The 15,802-nt window shown below is 41.8% G+C and overlaps 1 non-coding gene across 1 annotated transcript; it reads right to left on the bottom strand.

Moving 5' to 3' along the window:
* Positions 1-2,018: 2,018 nt before the first annotated feature.
* Trnat-ugu lies at positions 2,019-2,093 on the bottom strand. Its single transcript has one exon. It is a non-coding gene; the product is annotated as a tRNA-Thr (tRNA).
* Between the last annotated feature and the right edge of the window lie 13,709 nt (positions 2,094-15,802).

The raw sequence follows: 15,802 nt of genomic DNA, 5'->3' as shown, positions 1-15,802 counted from the left end.
TAGAATATTCGTACTTGTCTGGTTCAAATGGCTCTGAGCACTATGGGACTTAACTTCTGAGGTCATCAGTCCCCTAGAACTTACAACCACTTAAGCCTAACTAACCTAAGGACATCACACACATCCATGCCCGAGGCAGGATTCGAACCTGCGACCGTAGCGGTCGCGCGATTCCAGACTGTAGCGCCTAGAACCGCTCGGCCAATCCGGCCGGCATACTTGTCTGCTGTCTTCATATGTCTGTTACCTATCATTGAAACCTACACTGTTAAAAATCTTTTGTCGTCACCTTTTGTGGGTATAAAACCCATGCAGCGTCTTTCCGTTTATATATCCACACTACCTTTTTCGTTCCGTTTTCAGCATTTTGCCCTCATTTAATAAAATCAGAATGTAGGATATTCAGCTAAGATCTAGTGTAAATGGAGCCTTCCCTACAGAAATCATCTTTGCCATACACACATGTGAGTGCTGCTTGTATAATTTGCAACGTGTAAGAGCATTTCTGAAGCATAAGCAGAAATTAATTTCCCTGAATACAAATAATGGCTGTTAACTGGAAATTTGATAAGAGGCGGTCTGTGAGATTTGTGATTGTGCTGCTGCTGTTAACACCAATTTTCCTGTCCGCTGATTTGTCTTTAACTGCTCAAAATCACATAAGGTTAAAAGATACCTGCAGAGCCGCGGAATAGGTGAAACATTTGTAGAGACTGACAGAGTTATATGGGAAACTGGAGCGTAGTATCGGCTGCTGCAGGCTGCGAGCTTACTTAAACACATCGTGAAAGAAAAGCAAAGGTAGTCTTCATCAGAAATTCTTCTTAAGAAAAAACATACTACAAGACAAGCAAGTGCACAATTATGGTCATTAATCAATACCATAAGAATCCATTAAGAGAAATCCACGTCAGGTTCAGTAACAGGTCACAATGTAGAAAAATATTTGAAAGCCGATTTCCACGAGTCGAGCCGACTTGTTCCGATTGAGAGGGAGACTTAATAGGTAATATGGACACGGATACCGTTGGTCGACACGAACATTTCTATTATTTATTTACTATTTTCTTATCCTCTGTTAGCTGGTTTGCTGTGGCCGAGCGGTTCTAGGCGCTTCAGTCCGGAACCGCGCTGCTGCTACGGTCGCAGATTCGAATCCTGCCTCGGGCATGGATGTGTGTGATGTCCTTAGGTTAGTTAGGTATAAGTAGTTCTAAGTCTAGGGGACTGATGACGTCAGATGTTAAGTCTCATAGTGCTTAGAGCCGTTTGAATCATTTATCCTCTCTTATCTAGATACAAGGACAGACCAAATGTTGTACATAAATTAGTATTCATAAACACAAGATGCTCTAAAATTCCGTTATAAACCTGGAGTACGTGTAGAAGGAACTGTGCTTACAACATTCGATTAGGAGCCCGTACCCGGGAACGTACCCTTTCCGTGCTACACCCGTTTGAAAACAGGTTTGATATATATATATACAAAAAAATGGATAAATTCAGTTGATACCATCAAAAACAAACAAATATTGTAAGTTTTAATAGGGTAAGACAGCAGAGATCCTGATGATCCAGAATTCAGTCAATGAGGATTCAATGTCGTTACAAAGTAACGCCGTAATTCCTGTGTGAAACATTGACAAAATATCTCCTGTAATACTGAATCATGTTGATCCAGCAAAGAAACGGTCCCTGACGAAGAATCGCCGGTCCCTGCAATATCTGCAATGCGTGGAAATCCCACGTGGGATGGCATGCCTATCGCAGTGCACGAGTCTGGATTCACTGTCCAGTTTGTTTCAATTACAAATTGTACAAACATTGCAATAAATACCAGATAAACTTTTCTGACAGAAAGATATGTCAATAATATATATGACGGTAGTGTCTGTTCTCGAAAGAACAGTTACCGTGGATGACCATGCAGCTTTGCTAGAAATGAAATGATAATTAAATGGACACAATAGCTGCAAACAGGCGTTGATGTACTTCATTGGGGACATGTTGAAAATGTGTGCCCCGACCGGGATTTGAACCCGGGATCTCCTGCTTACATGGCAGACGCTCTATCCATCTGAGCCACCGCGGGCACAGAGGATAGTGCGACTGCAGGGACTTATCCCTTGAACGCTCCCCGTGAGATCCACATTCCCAACATGTCCACACCACTACATTCGTAGTGCGCCTAATAGATGTTTGCCCATCATACTCATTACTCGTGGCAGATTAATCTACCAAGTCCCGTACGAGTTCGGGCATAGTGTGTGCGTTCGCACAAGAAGGTCAATGGCCGGGAAGCCATATTTTAACTATATATGACGGTAGTATCTGTTCCCGAAAGAACAGTTACCGTGGATGACCATGCAGCTTTGCTAGAAATGAAATGATAATTAAATGGACAACCTAGCTGCAAACAGCACACGCTATGCCCGAACTCGTACGGGACTTGGTAGATTAATCTGCCACGAGTAATGAGTATGATGGGCAAACATCTATTAGGCGCACTACGAATGTAGTGGTGTGGACATGTTGGGAATGTGGATCTCACGGGGAGCGTGCGAGGGATAAGTCCCTGCAGACGCACTATCCTCTGTGCACGCGGTGGCTCAGATGGATGCCGGCACGGTAGCTCAGCGTGTTCGGACAGAGGGTTACGTACCTTCTGTAATAAAAAAACTGAGTTGATCGATCATCAAAGAACTTAATCGGATGTCTTACGACGTCCGTCCCGAGCAGATACAACGAACAAACGCGGACAAAATGAGAATTTAAAAAAAAAAAAAAAAAAAAAAAGATGGATACAGCGTCTGCCATGTAAGCAGGAGATCCCGGGTTCGAATGCCGGTCGGGGCACACATTTTCAGCATGTCCCCAATGAAGTACATCAACGCCTGTTTGCAGGTAGGGTGTCCATTTAACACTTCGGTACTAAACTTCAAAGAAGTACGCAATATCCAATTCAGAATTGTATGAGATTTGCATGCACCATATGTCTGTTGAACTGTGGGAATTACCGCTTCATAATAAATTAAGGTTGTAGAAGAACAACTTAGAGCTGCTATAACGTCCAAACAATAATGTCAGGCATAGAAAATGTAAATTAAAACAGCTTGCATAGTATGCTTGTTTTTATTTCGTAACATCATACGCGACCATATTTTGTGGTAACTAATAAAGGGAAGCTAAAGTTCTCCGAGTAAAAAAGAGTGAAAGACGAATTGGTCACATGAGACAATCGTCAAAGACGTTAGAACATTATAATGCTGAAGATAAAGCACTCAGTTTATTCCAGTCTTATCTAAGCAACATGGCACAGTTTATTTATGAAAATAAGTAGAGATCAGAAATTTCCCAATGAAAAGAAGAATATTCCAAGGCTCTGATGTTGGATACATCCTTCTCGAATTATGTAACATGTAAGAATATACTATTTGCTCACGATATGATACTAATAACCACGGGAGGTAATGAACGAAGTGTACTAGGTAAAACAGAGAAATTCTGCAAATGACACGTCACTTGTGTCGGGTCAGATAGCTGTGCATAAACCAGGCCGAAACAGAATAAATAATTTTTAATCTCAGTATTAGTAAAAATTATAATACAACAGTGAAATTACTTGAAATGATCATAGACCGAAAACTCTACTGGGAAGCAGACACCAGTTATCCGCGCCGCAAACTAGCTCATTGTACTTGTTTATTGCATAAATTAAGAAACAGTATGAGTAAACAGTTTTTACTCCACTTATACTTTGCTTTCTTCCGTTCCCACCTACGTACAACACTGAATATTGCTTGGCGGTATTTCCCCAAGAGCTAGATGTATTTTCATATGACAAAAGAAAGCGTTCACTTGTATATTACGATTAGAATCCAGAGAGTCGAACAGAAACTGCTTTAACTGCATCGGAGCAAGAAAAGTGCCTATCAGTTAAAAACAAAATATATGCTAGAGAACATCTGTAAGCATTCAACATGAGATTTATGAAATGATGGTACGGCATTATTAGCTGGGTGACGCCGTCTGGGCTTGTTCGGCCAGCTAGTGCAAGTCTTTTTATTTGAGGCTACTCAGGCAACTTGCGTGTCGAAGCATGAGATGTGATGTGTATACACGCAATACCAGATGTACTCACTTGTTGGTTTAATCTACCTGAACACTTCCTGTAGACCGTAATAACTGTAAGTACTTAAACACAAAATTTTCCAACGTTACCATACGAACCTCGTATAATACTGCTAAATAAATGTAAGAGTACACTACAAACTTAGCCAAAATACAACGAATTCTATTCTACTGAAGGATTCGTTGAGACTAATCACTATGATATATGTTCTTCCTGCGTGGTAAGGAAACCTTTTAATTCTTGCCGGCCGAGGTGGCCGAACGGTTCTAGGCGCTACAGTCTGGAACCGCGCGACCGCTACGGTCGCAGGTTCGAATCCTGCCTCGGGCATGGAGGTGTGTGATGTCCTTAGGTTAGTTAGGTTTAAGTAGTTCTAAGTTCTAGGGGACTGATGACCTCAGCAGTTAAGTCCCATAGTGCTCAGAGCCATTTGAACCATTTTAATTCTTAAATAAACTAGTTTTTCTTTGCGTGTGAAACTGACTGTTCTATACAACGTAACTCAACTGTATGACTAAGTCAGCTCAACACGTAGAACGTCCATTATTGTTACTAACCACTTCGAAGACACTTTCTTTCTGTTTACTGTTTAGAATTAAAACATAGTTCATCAATTAAGTGGAAAAATCACGCTATACTGATGCACACTAATTTGCAGAGCCGGATTTTCTTTCAGATGTTGATGCTGTAATACCACATTTGTACGCACACTATCTAGCCTTCAGCAGAAAGCCAGTTTTAATGTCGACCATGGAGCGGTATTGTAGTCTGTAACGGGGTACTTTTTGCTTGCAAAACACGAGGTGGAAAATTTTATATTTTTATTTTGGGTTTAGTTCACCGCTCGTGGTCTCGTGGTAGCTTTCTCGCTTCCCGAGCACTTGATCCCGGGTTCGGTTCCTGGCGGGGTCACAGATTTTCACCGTCCGCGAGATGACTGTGTGTTTGTGTATCGTCGTCATCATCATCATGCATCACCATTACGGTCGGAGGAAGGCAACGGCAAACCACCTCCATCAGAACCTTACCTAGTACGGCGGTGCGGGTCTCCCGCATCGTTTCCCTACGCATGGGACTTCATTTCCATCTTGGGTATATGCTTCAGAGTATCCTGAATCCAAGTTTTCGATCTCCAAAACCCTCGGGATAACTTTTTGTGGCCATAAAGAACAAGAAATTTTGCACTTTTTTGAAATTTTCGTCTATCACTCAGAAACTAAGCATCCTGCTAAAAATGTTATCCTTACCAAAATTTTTCTTTGAGTGACTTAGCCGCTCGAGCGCGTGTGTATATATTACTTAGCTCCGAGCGGGCTATAATCAAGTTTTTGCTGAGTCATTTCCTGTTTTCTAGTGACCTTGAGTGGGACTTAGCCGCTGCAGGTGTTACCTCGCTTAGAGTTGTATGTGTGCAGCAGCGAGGGGCCTAGTATTACGAGGCTCTCGCTGCACTATAATTAATTGTAGGGCTTTAGGACATTAGGGTAAGTTATTTATTAACCTCAATGAATTAAAAACCTCAAAGTCCTTCTCAGACGCACAGCCGTAGGCCATCCTAGAAAATGGCCTCACGGTAAGTGAGGTCTCCTTGACAGGGTGATTAAAATAGGCAAATAAGTATCTTAATTAAGTGTGTTTAGGGTGGATGTTGTTGCGGGGCTGGTGGGTGGGCATGTAACGTTACGTCCGACTTAGCCGCTCGAGCGCGTGTGTATATATTACTTAGCTCCGAGCGGGCTATAATCAAGTTTTTGCTGAGTCATTTCCTGTTTTCTAGTGACCTTGAGTGGGACTTAGCCGCTGCAGGTGTTACCTCGCTTAGAGTTGTATGTGTGCAGCAGCGAGGGGCCTAGTATTACGAGGCCCTCGCTGCACTATAATTAATTGTAGGGCTTTAGGACATTAGGGTAAGTTATTTATTAACCTCAATGAATTAAAAACCTCAAAGTCCTTCTCAGACGCACAGCCGTAGGCCATCCTAGAAAATGGCCTCACGGTAAGTGAGGTCTCCTTGACAGGGTGATTAAAATAGGCAAATAAGTATCTTAATTAAGTGTGTTTAGGGTAGATGTTGTTGCGGGGCTGGTGGGTGGGCATGTAACGTTACGTCAAAATCGGTGCAGCCGGTTGGCCGTTGTCAGTAGTCAAAGTTAGTTCTTTTTTATCGGTTTAGCTAAAAAGTCGACCTCAACGCCTGTAACTCAAAAATGGCTGCTCCAAATGAAAAATGTCGTGTTGAAAGCTGCAGGGCATGAAATTTCATGTTAGAGAATCATCTAGTTTTTCAGTTTTAGGCACTATTAAGCGTTCATACACTTGAAAGCCGAAGTGATTCCATTTTGTTGTTTTTCTTTTAACTCAGATTTATTAAATGAAATGAAAGTTGGAAGATCACTGTCTAATGAGCACATATGTGTTCGCTACGTATTATCTTTCTAATTTTCTTCATTAATATGTATTTTTATTCGTTTTCATCCGCGCCTTAATTGGTAAGGGTAGGTTGCTAAAATGAAAAAAAGAGTGCATCGTAATGGCCAATATGTATTTACGGTTGAGTAATATAAAATTTAGTACAAATGGACAATAATACGGCATGACAACTGAGCCGCGCACGGCTCGTATTCATGCCATTTATTGTTTGTCATCTTTGATTACGGTACGGCCCCCTCGTTTTCTTATTCCATTTACTGGTCTCACTAACTTCCTGCCTTACCTGCCTGTGGGTGGCAGCAGCAGCGCGTATCGATAGTGTACTGTCATACCATCTCTGGAGCGACCGATAGTATTTCCGGGTCGTCGTGTGTCAGTTAGAGACGGACCAGCAGTGCTGTCGGGCACGGGACAGCAGTCGGGGACGAAGGAGCGCCGGGCACGGAGCGCCAGTGAGGTGCGGACAGCCAGTACTTGCCGACCGCTGGCAACACAAATGTACTGTCCGACTGAAGAAGACTGGAGAGGCAACGACCGTTGGTTGATCGTTCGATCGGCCATTTCATCGCCGACGTGTACTTGATCTTTTGACCGTTGCCGGGTGTTGGGGAGTTGGTCGGTTTGGGAGGAAGTCTCCGTGGCGCGTAGTGTGGCGGAGCCGCTGGCGGCGCGCACGCGCGGTTGGAGTTGTGAGGCGCTTCTTGCGAGGGTTACGATGTTCGTCGCCCACCGATCTTGGACGCTAAAGTTGAGTGCTCACGTAACCTACTATCAGAACCTCAACTGCTGTCACATCTCTTCGTTTGATCCTGGTTGTCGGTTTCTGGGAGATTCCCGCGAGCAAACAACGTGTGTGCATTGAAGTCGGCTAGAAAATGGCTCTGAGCACCATGGGACTTAACTTATAAGGTCACCAGTCCCCTAGAACTTAGAATTACTTAAACCTAACTAACCTCAGGACATCACACAACACCCAGTCATCACGGGGCAGAGAAAATCCCTGACCCCGGGGGGAATCGAACCCGGGAACCCGGGCGCGCGAAGCGAGAACGCTACCGCACGACCGGCGTGTAGTTCGACAACTGAGGTGTTGTTGGTAGTTTTTTGCGTTTATTCTGGCTTGGCTGGATTGAGAACCAGTATCCAGAACGTTGTGCTATTGACATCTTGTTGTCGTTTCGCTGGTCGGGTGAAGCAGAACTAATCTTGTTGGTTCGTTCGTCGGCTGGCTTTCGGTTGGGTTGCCTTCCCATTAACAGGTTGTCGGTCTGGCTGCCTGTCTCACCCAGACGTGTGTTAGTGCTACCGTCCCAGGCCGACCCTTGGAACCTTCTGAGCGCCGCTCCTTTTTTTTACATACTGATTTCCTTTTTAGTCTTAAGTACTCAATGTGGCCTTCAGCCGAGTTTTAGCTTATTAAAATTGCAAGGCTTTTCTTCTTAGGCCTTAAGCCGTAAAAAAAATTGTTCTTGTTTGGTATGTGGTCTTCAGCCGAGTTTTCAGCCTTTTCAAATCAAAATCTGAAAAATTTTGTTTAGGCCTTAAGCCGTAAGAAATATTTTCTAGTTTGTATGTGGCCTTCAGCCGAGTTTTCCAGCTTAAATTTAAAACAATTGAAATTTCTTTGTCTGGGCTTTAAGCCGTGATATTGTTTGGGTTTCGTATGTGGCCTTCAGCCGAGTATTACGTGAAGCATTTTAGGATAAAGACTCTAGCCTATTTTAGTTGTAATTTAGAAGCTCTTCCCTTTAGGCCTTAAGCCGTAAAATTGTTTTCTGTATGGTGAGTGGCTTTCAGCCGAGTTTTAATCTCTCTTAAATTTAAAATTCAAAATCCTTGTCTTCCCCTTAAGTCATTAGATCATTATTCTTTAGTATAAGGCCTTCAGCCGAGTTTAACATGAAATATTTTAAGACAAAGCCTTCAGACTTTTGAAATTGAAAGCTATACTTCCTACACCTTAAGCCGTTAAATTGTTTGGTTGATATGCAGCCTTCAGCCGAGTTTTCACCCTATTTAGATTAAACACTGAAAATCTTTGTCTCGACCTTAAGCCGTAACACTGTTCTTGACGAATGTGTGGCCTTCAGCCGAGTTCTATGGAAAAATTTTAAGCTAACGCTTTCAGCCTATTTATATTGAATATTTAAAAAAAATTTAAGAAGTGAAACCTCCAGAGGAACTCCTGTACCTCAATTCCTTGCTTAGGCCTTGTGCCTTGGATTTTCGATGTGGCCTTCAGCCGATCTAAATTAAATCAAAGGAGCTCTTTCGTTAAGACCTTGAGAGTGTTTCATCCTTGCTTGTGTGATTGTGTGTTTTTATGTTGAGTGCAATTGATAGTAACTTATTTTGGCCCCTTTCCACAAATATAACCTCATCCGCTCTGTCCTGCTAGCCCATGGACTTCAACAATATTAAAAAACAATTAAAATATCAGAGATATCAAGTTTCAATTTCATCGAGGTCGTCTGGGAGACTGCGGCAGGTCCCAGTGCAGTATCCCATCTTCGCGATCCACTGTGGCACCTTCACCAGCTTGCTCGTCCTGAAACATACCTTCTATCCCTTCCGCATATTTGTCAAGCCCAATTCCTGGGGCGTTCTGTCAAGATAAGCGACTACAGTGTTTGCACGTCGTGGAGCGGTTCTGTCCGGATTTGCGACCTCCACATACTGCTGAGCATCGCGTTTTGCATACACAGGAAACCATCTTCAGCAGCGAGCGTGGTGCCGCATATTTTGTTATCGTCACAGGAAGCAAGCGTGATAAATTTCTCTTCCTACCCCACTGGCATGGATCAATTTGCTTCCCCAGCGAAGATTGCACTTGATAGTAGGATCGCAATGACTGTCACCTTGTTGCGTACGATGTTGGCGGTAGCCTTACATGTTTGAAAGATTTTCTCGTGGCAGGGTTTACAGAATGCTTGGACCTGATCTCGTCGGAAGTCGCACAGTTGGAATTCAGCTGTTCTGCTGCCTGTGTTATTAAGTTATTAACTGCGGGTTTAGCAAAGTCAGCAACGTGCACTTGTAGCTGTCGTTCCATAAGGTTTAGTAATGTCGCTTTTCCTTGGTCAAAAAAGAGGGTGTGGATCACATCCTGTGAAGGCATGGCTGAAAAGGGCAAATGCAGAAACGAAATTGAGAGAATTTCTGGAGTACCGAACTCCTGCTGATTGCCCTGTTTCCGGTTTATGGAAGTACAAGTTGTTGTAGTTGTTTCCTCGACCGGTAGCAGAACAAGCACGCCGATATTCTCGCTTACGATTGCCACACTGTCAGACCCAGCAACTTGGGTAATAGCTGTTTTCACAACTAATGAAGCCGCACCTTCTGCCCGTAGCACTTGAATGACTCCAACCTCAACTTTCAACATGAGCATAAAAATCAAGCGGTCTTGATGCTCTTATTAGCGACAAACTTCTCCTTTGCAATTGCAGCATTTGTATCTTCATCGAAAGTGATATCTGATTAAGAGTTTGGTGTCTTTAAACGTCGAGATCTTTCAGAAGACTATGCTCCCCTTCGCGAAGCATCTCTTGGGTAGATAAAAGTTCAGAAGTGGAACTTCTTTCCCTACCAACGTCCTTGTCAGACTCCATAGCTGTGTAGAGAGAGATTTGATTTCTCCCATGGAATGGGAAGTACAAGTATTCATCCCGTCAGTCGTGGACATGTTGAAATCGACGTCATCAGAGGTAATCTGGATGCATCCCTCATTAGTTATGTCAGGATTCTCACGTCGTGCAATCGAAGACGTTTCACATAGGGAATCTCCAATATATGGAGCTGCGAATCGAGTTACACTAAGAGCCTTGACAATAAATCTTGATCCTAATCTTTTATACGCGAATGTAGTGAGCCCAGTCAATAGTGAAGCTAGCAACACACTTTTTTCAATTTATTTAGAGTTCATTGTTTGTTTTTAGAAAATCAACTACTCAAAGAAATGGATCGATGATTCAGGTATCACTAGTTGGACGTCTGGCAAGAACTCATTAGGTGGAGTGTATTGCGATGTGCCATAGACCTGTGTATGAATGGCTTCACGAGGTACATCTGCAGCAGCAGTTTGCTGTGATAGAAACTATCAGACAGTATCTTATAACCTGTACTTTTGAAACACACTACTGTGCTCTTTTTATGTCTGTTAACAATCATTATTTCTTCACCTTTCTTCCGGAAGAGTCGGGTTTTTATGGTCATTAAATCTGCTCCCAGCCATTTTTGGTTTGGTCCTTTAACTCCTGCAAAGTAAACTGGCCCTCTCCTGATTGTTCGATGTAGGAAGATATCATTTATATTGCTTCATCTGTCTGTGTTGATCCAGCAGTTCCTTGTTTTCCTCCTCCCCTGATTGGCCAGTACGAATCTCTCTGTTAAAACGATATTGCGCATTGTTATCGCATAGGCCCTCAGCAGGGGTATGCCCCAACACTTTGCGAGCCCATTTATCACCTCGTCTTTCAGGAACCCCAATAACAATATCTGTTTTAAGCTTCATCTCTTTACGAACAGTAATTTGCGTTGCGTAGGGAAGTCTGCTAAGTTTCTCCCGATTAGCATCAAGTTCCTCGCCAAAATAAAATCAGTGTTATTAAAATCAGATACTTTGTATGATCGAAGATTAGAATCTGACGGTGCAGCGCCTTTTGCGAAAGACAATCTAATCAATTTTGGATTCCTGTACTTTTTATGACAAGCACTGTGCACTTCAGCTTCACCCAGACCCTTTAGGAACTTAAGATGTGCTGAGATTTTTCTATCCTTACTGGATTGTACTAGCGTTCCCAGTCCTTTCTGTTTCACTCTAATCACACCACCACCTGCCAAATTGGCGTCGCCTATATAACTCACCTCCATACGATCTAGAGCACTCACATTAAATGCACTAATCGAGCAACTAAAGTAAACTCAAACGAGAAACTAGAGTTTTGCAAGACATAAAGAGGTTTGACGCGTCCCTCGTCCAACATACAAAGACTGGGGGCGGCTAACTATGGAAAAAATATCAAAAGAACGGAGAGGATGGCAGCATCGGTTGTATACGTCATGTCAATCGAGGGAGATCTGTAGATACCATTGGACCAGAAGGTGGGACAGATTTATGTCTTCTTATTAGAAATTTAATTTCATTGAAAAACTGACTTGCAAAAAAAAATTGAATACTTTGACTTTCAAGTTTATGAACGCTTAATAGTATAGATTTAAGTGTCAGTAAGTCATTCCTAAAAGTATTTGTATGGAGTGTAGCCATGTATGGAAGTGAACGATAAATAGTTTAGATAAGAAGAGAATAGAAGCTTTTGAAACGTGGTGCTACAGCAGAATGCTGAAAATTGGATGGGTAGATCACATAACTAATAAGGAAGTATTGAATAGAATTGGGGAGAAGAGAAATTTGTGGCAAAACTTGACTAAAAGAAGGGATCGGTTGGTAGGACATATTCTGAAACATCAAGGGATTACCAATTTAGTATTGGAGGGCAGTGTAGAGGGTAAAAATCATAAGGGAGACCAAGAGATGAATACAGTAAACACATTCAGAAGGATGTAGGTTGCAGTAAGTACTGGAAGATGAAGAACCTTGCACCGGATAGAATAGCATGGAGAGCTGCATCAAACCAGTCTCTGGACTGAAGACCACAACAACAACATAATCACTAAAAACATGAAATTTAGTGCACTACAACTTTAATATTCAGATATTTAGGATTTGGAGTAGCCATTTCCGAGTTACAGGCACTGGAGCCGACTTTTAAAATAAGCTGATAAAAACGGGCGAACTTTGACAAGCGACTGCTGCCAACGGGTGCACCGATTTTGACATTAAATAGGTCATTCGACGCAAAATTTAATGCTCTTTTAATTTGGTACGGGTAGCATTTTCAGTATGATGTATAGTTTCCGAGAAATAGGCGAAAACCCGAAAATAGTGCCAAAATTTCTTGATTTTTTGACCACAAAAAGTTTTGGAGATCGAAAACTTAGATTTAGCATACTCTCAACTATACACACAACATTAAAAAATAAAATCTTCTACCTCATTTTTTGCAAACAATGGGCCCATTTTTGTGACACCGTTAGTGGACTGTTGTACTGCTAATATTAAACAGCGCATCATGAAATTGACTGGCGAGCGAATGTTACCGCTGAGATACAATTGGAAGCTCAGTTTCTGGTAATATGTTATTTCGAAAGACCCTCACTGTGCGTTCGAAGCACTTTGTCGTCTTTGAGTATATTTGTTTAAAATGCTTGATGTGTACAAACAGTTGTGTATTTGACAGAAAGATACGACAGGTACCACAATATTCTTTACTGAGGCACAAAGCTTTAATAGTTTCCTTGGTTCACTACCTCTCTCGCAAAACCATGTCTAGAGAGCATAATTGTAATTAAAAAGAAGAATTGTGTCACAATGTGTTCGAAAACTTTGTCTTATCATTACTCTTGTACTTACGTGAGATGTCCAGACTACAGGTGAGGCAAATATTTGGCTGGCACAAACTTTTTAGTTTATTTAATTTCAGCATGTTACGAGTGTTGAAACTGCAGACGTATTGGACAGCCCATGACTGCTACAGTAACATATGCAATTATCAGAAGGATTCGTTTCATGATGGTGCAACTTTGATAAGGTCGAGTGAATGCAGTAGCGATGTTAGTTCTGAAGACTGTAGTTTCTTCGTCGTACCAACTCCTTAATGCATCATACCACACATCAGACACCTACAACATCTGTGTGACATTAACACCATATTTAATACACCCTGTTTCTTAGTTGCACCTACGTAGAACAGAAAACCTTCCCGTAATTCCTCTTTTGCAGCCATCAGTGTCGGGACACAAGTTAGTCCTGTTGTGTCATAAAATATCTGCATTTGAAAGAATCATGTAGCAGTGTCTGTATCAAAAGCCATAGTTTCTGTTTCTCTGTGACGTAAATTGTCTTCTTGCTCATTACCATAGCGGAACATCCACATAATTGTTTACATCACATGTCCATTTCTCCTTTCTTCCAGTTCCCTTCACTTTCTCCAGGATTCATTTTAGATTTCCTGCTCTCTCCCTTTCTCTCTCTCTGTTTCTCTCTTACTTTGACTCCAACCTCTGTTAACTAATGATTCATTTTTAATTCATCGCTCTAGTCTTCCTCAGCTTATGCTGAAATTAATTCCCAGCTGTTGTTATCATCCTGTAGTTGCTATTTGATGTAGACGTTGTTTCACAGAAAGTACAGTTTCTATAAGTGTATGAGCGCCATTACTTCTGAAGGTGATTGCTATCACTACCACTATATTATTACTTTACAGTTGTATTAATATCGTAATTATTATAATCACTAAAATTATTATCGACCCTTAAATGCAGTGTAATGCTATTTTCAAACTGACTTTGTAGTTAGAGGAAGTCAGCGACTAAGAATCTTAATCTTGAGAGGTAAAATGACATTCTATAATCAGCGCAAATGTGTCACAGCGGAAACCCATGTAATCTCAGCAATACATCATTCGGTAGCTTGTGGAGTATTGACATAAAAATAAAAAAGTTTACTGCTTAAAAAGAAAAAGTTGTACTTTATTCACTATCTGTCTAAGTCCACTGAACTATAGTTCTTCCTCCATAAAAAAAACATTTTGGTGTCATATCATTGTAAGATAATGTGTCCGACACACGTCTTTTTGTACTCAAACTTACTAATCTTTATGCTGTGAAATTCTTGATCGAGTCATCTCAAATGGCGCTATTTGCGCATTGATTCATACCACCGTAACCTGCGCTTCACCAAACCGCTTGACGCTTCCGGAACGTCAGAGGACGTGAGGAACAGCATTTGCTGCATTCTCTCTTCCGCCGAGAAGGATGTTTTCTCAGCGAGTTTACGAGGAGTCATCTGCGTGCCTCCGAAAGTAGGACGAATTTTATTAAAAAAGTAATCACAGAGCGCACACCCGTTGTCCTCAGAGATCCAGCATATTCGGCAGCCACCGGCGGGCGTTAATGAGCACATGTGTCGTCTGAAAGCGCACACAAGCTTCGAGAGAGGAAGGAGGTCCAAGCTGCGATAAATTTTCTGCCAAGAGATTTGACAGCATATGGAAGAGATTCGTGAGGGTCGTGCCAAAACTGATTGACGGAAGTCGGATTGCAGCGAGCCTGATCGGAATAATCCTATAGCTAGAATAAAACAGCCATCAGACTTCTGCACTATCGATGAGGCCGGAATGATCCTCTTCTCACTTTAAGTGGAATCGTTATTAGAACTTAATGTTCTACCCTGCTATATGATAAGGGAATAATGTGGCCACCTTAGACTTACGAACAAAGTTACAGCCACAGAGCCCATTGTAGTGTCTGCGGTGCTCATCACTTGTTTATTGTGACATAGCAACACAGTCAGTAACGAGACAGTAAAATACGTACTTACTAGTGACAATGTGTTTCGAGTTCTAGATTTCATCGTCAGGTGAGCATCTTAATTTTTATATCGTTGTCGTAGCACTCACAATACAACGTTGTCAAGTTAATAACTGAGTTCGCTTTGAACTTTGGGATAGACCATTGTCCTTCATATCTAAACAGACAACAGAATATGCAGTTTTTACAACATTTTGATTTATTTGAACACGTAACCAGTTTCGGCTTTAGAGCTATCACCAAATCTTCAAGGACAGTGATCCATTTCCAACCACGCGTTCAGTGTGTCATAGTTTATATTTAACATATGATGATGACTATAAATCAGTACCTATCCAAATAAAACAAAGCGCTTCCGAGGCAACGAATACTACAATTACTGTCGGTTGTTGTGAGCGATTGCGTTCCTCAGTGTTGTGTTGATGATGTAAGATATCATTTTTTCATATGAACACAGTACCGTTTTTCTAATTGAGTCTTCGTGAATAACCATAATCTACAGCAGCTATTCTAGAGCGTTTCAGTGCTTTTCAACAGTGTCACGTACTCTCACGGAGACAGACTGTGTTGTACGAGTACACTGAGCAACGCACTCCCGTGGCAACAACCGTTGGTCGTACGCAAGGCCATGGAAACACAGTCATGCAACAACGAGACAATGTCGCAATCTCCACTTGAAAACAATTGTAATTTTAACAGAGATGGTTTATGAACGAGTATGCGTAGGGCCTATGCTTGAGAACCGTGCTATTGTTTACGACAAAAACTAACGTGATTTGTCACTTTTGTAGTTTCATTTTACAATGTTGCTGG

Source organism: Schistocerca americana, chromosome 5 (genome assembly GCF_021461395.2).
Source record: "Schistocerca americana isolate TAMUIC-IGC-003095 chromosome 5, iqSchAmer2.1, whole genome shotgun sequence".
Lineage (NCBI taxonomy): Eukaryota > Metazoa > Arthropoda > Insecta > Orthoptera > Acrididae > Schistocerca > Schistocerca americana.
Note: the sequence above shows the minus strand (reverse complement) of the source record. Positions and strands in the feature narration are given on the sequence as shown.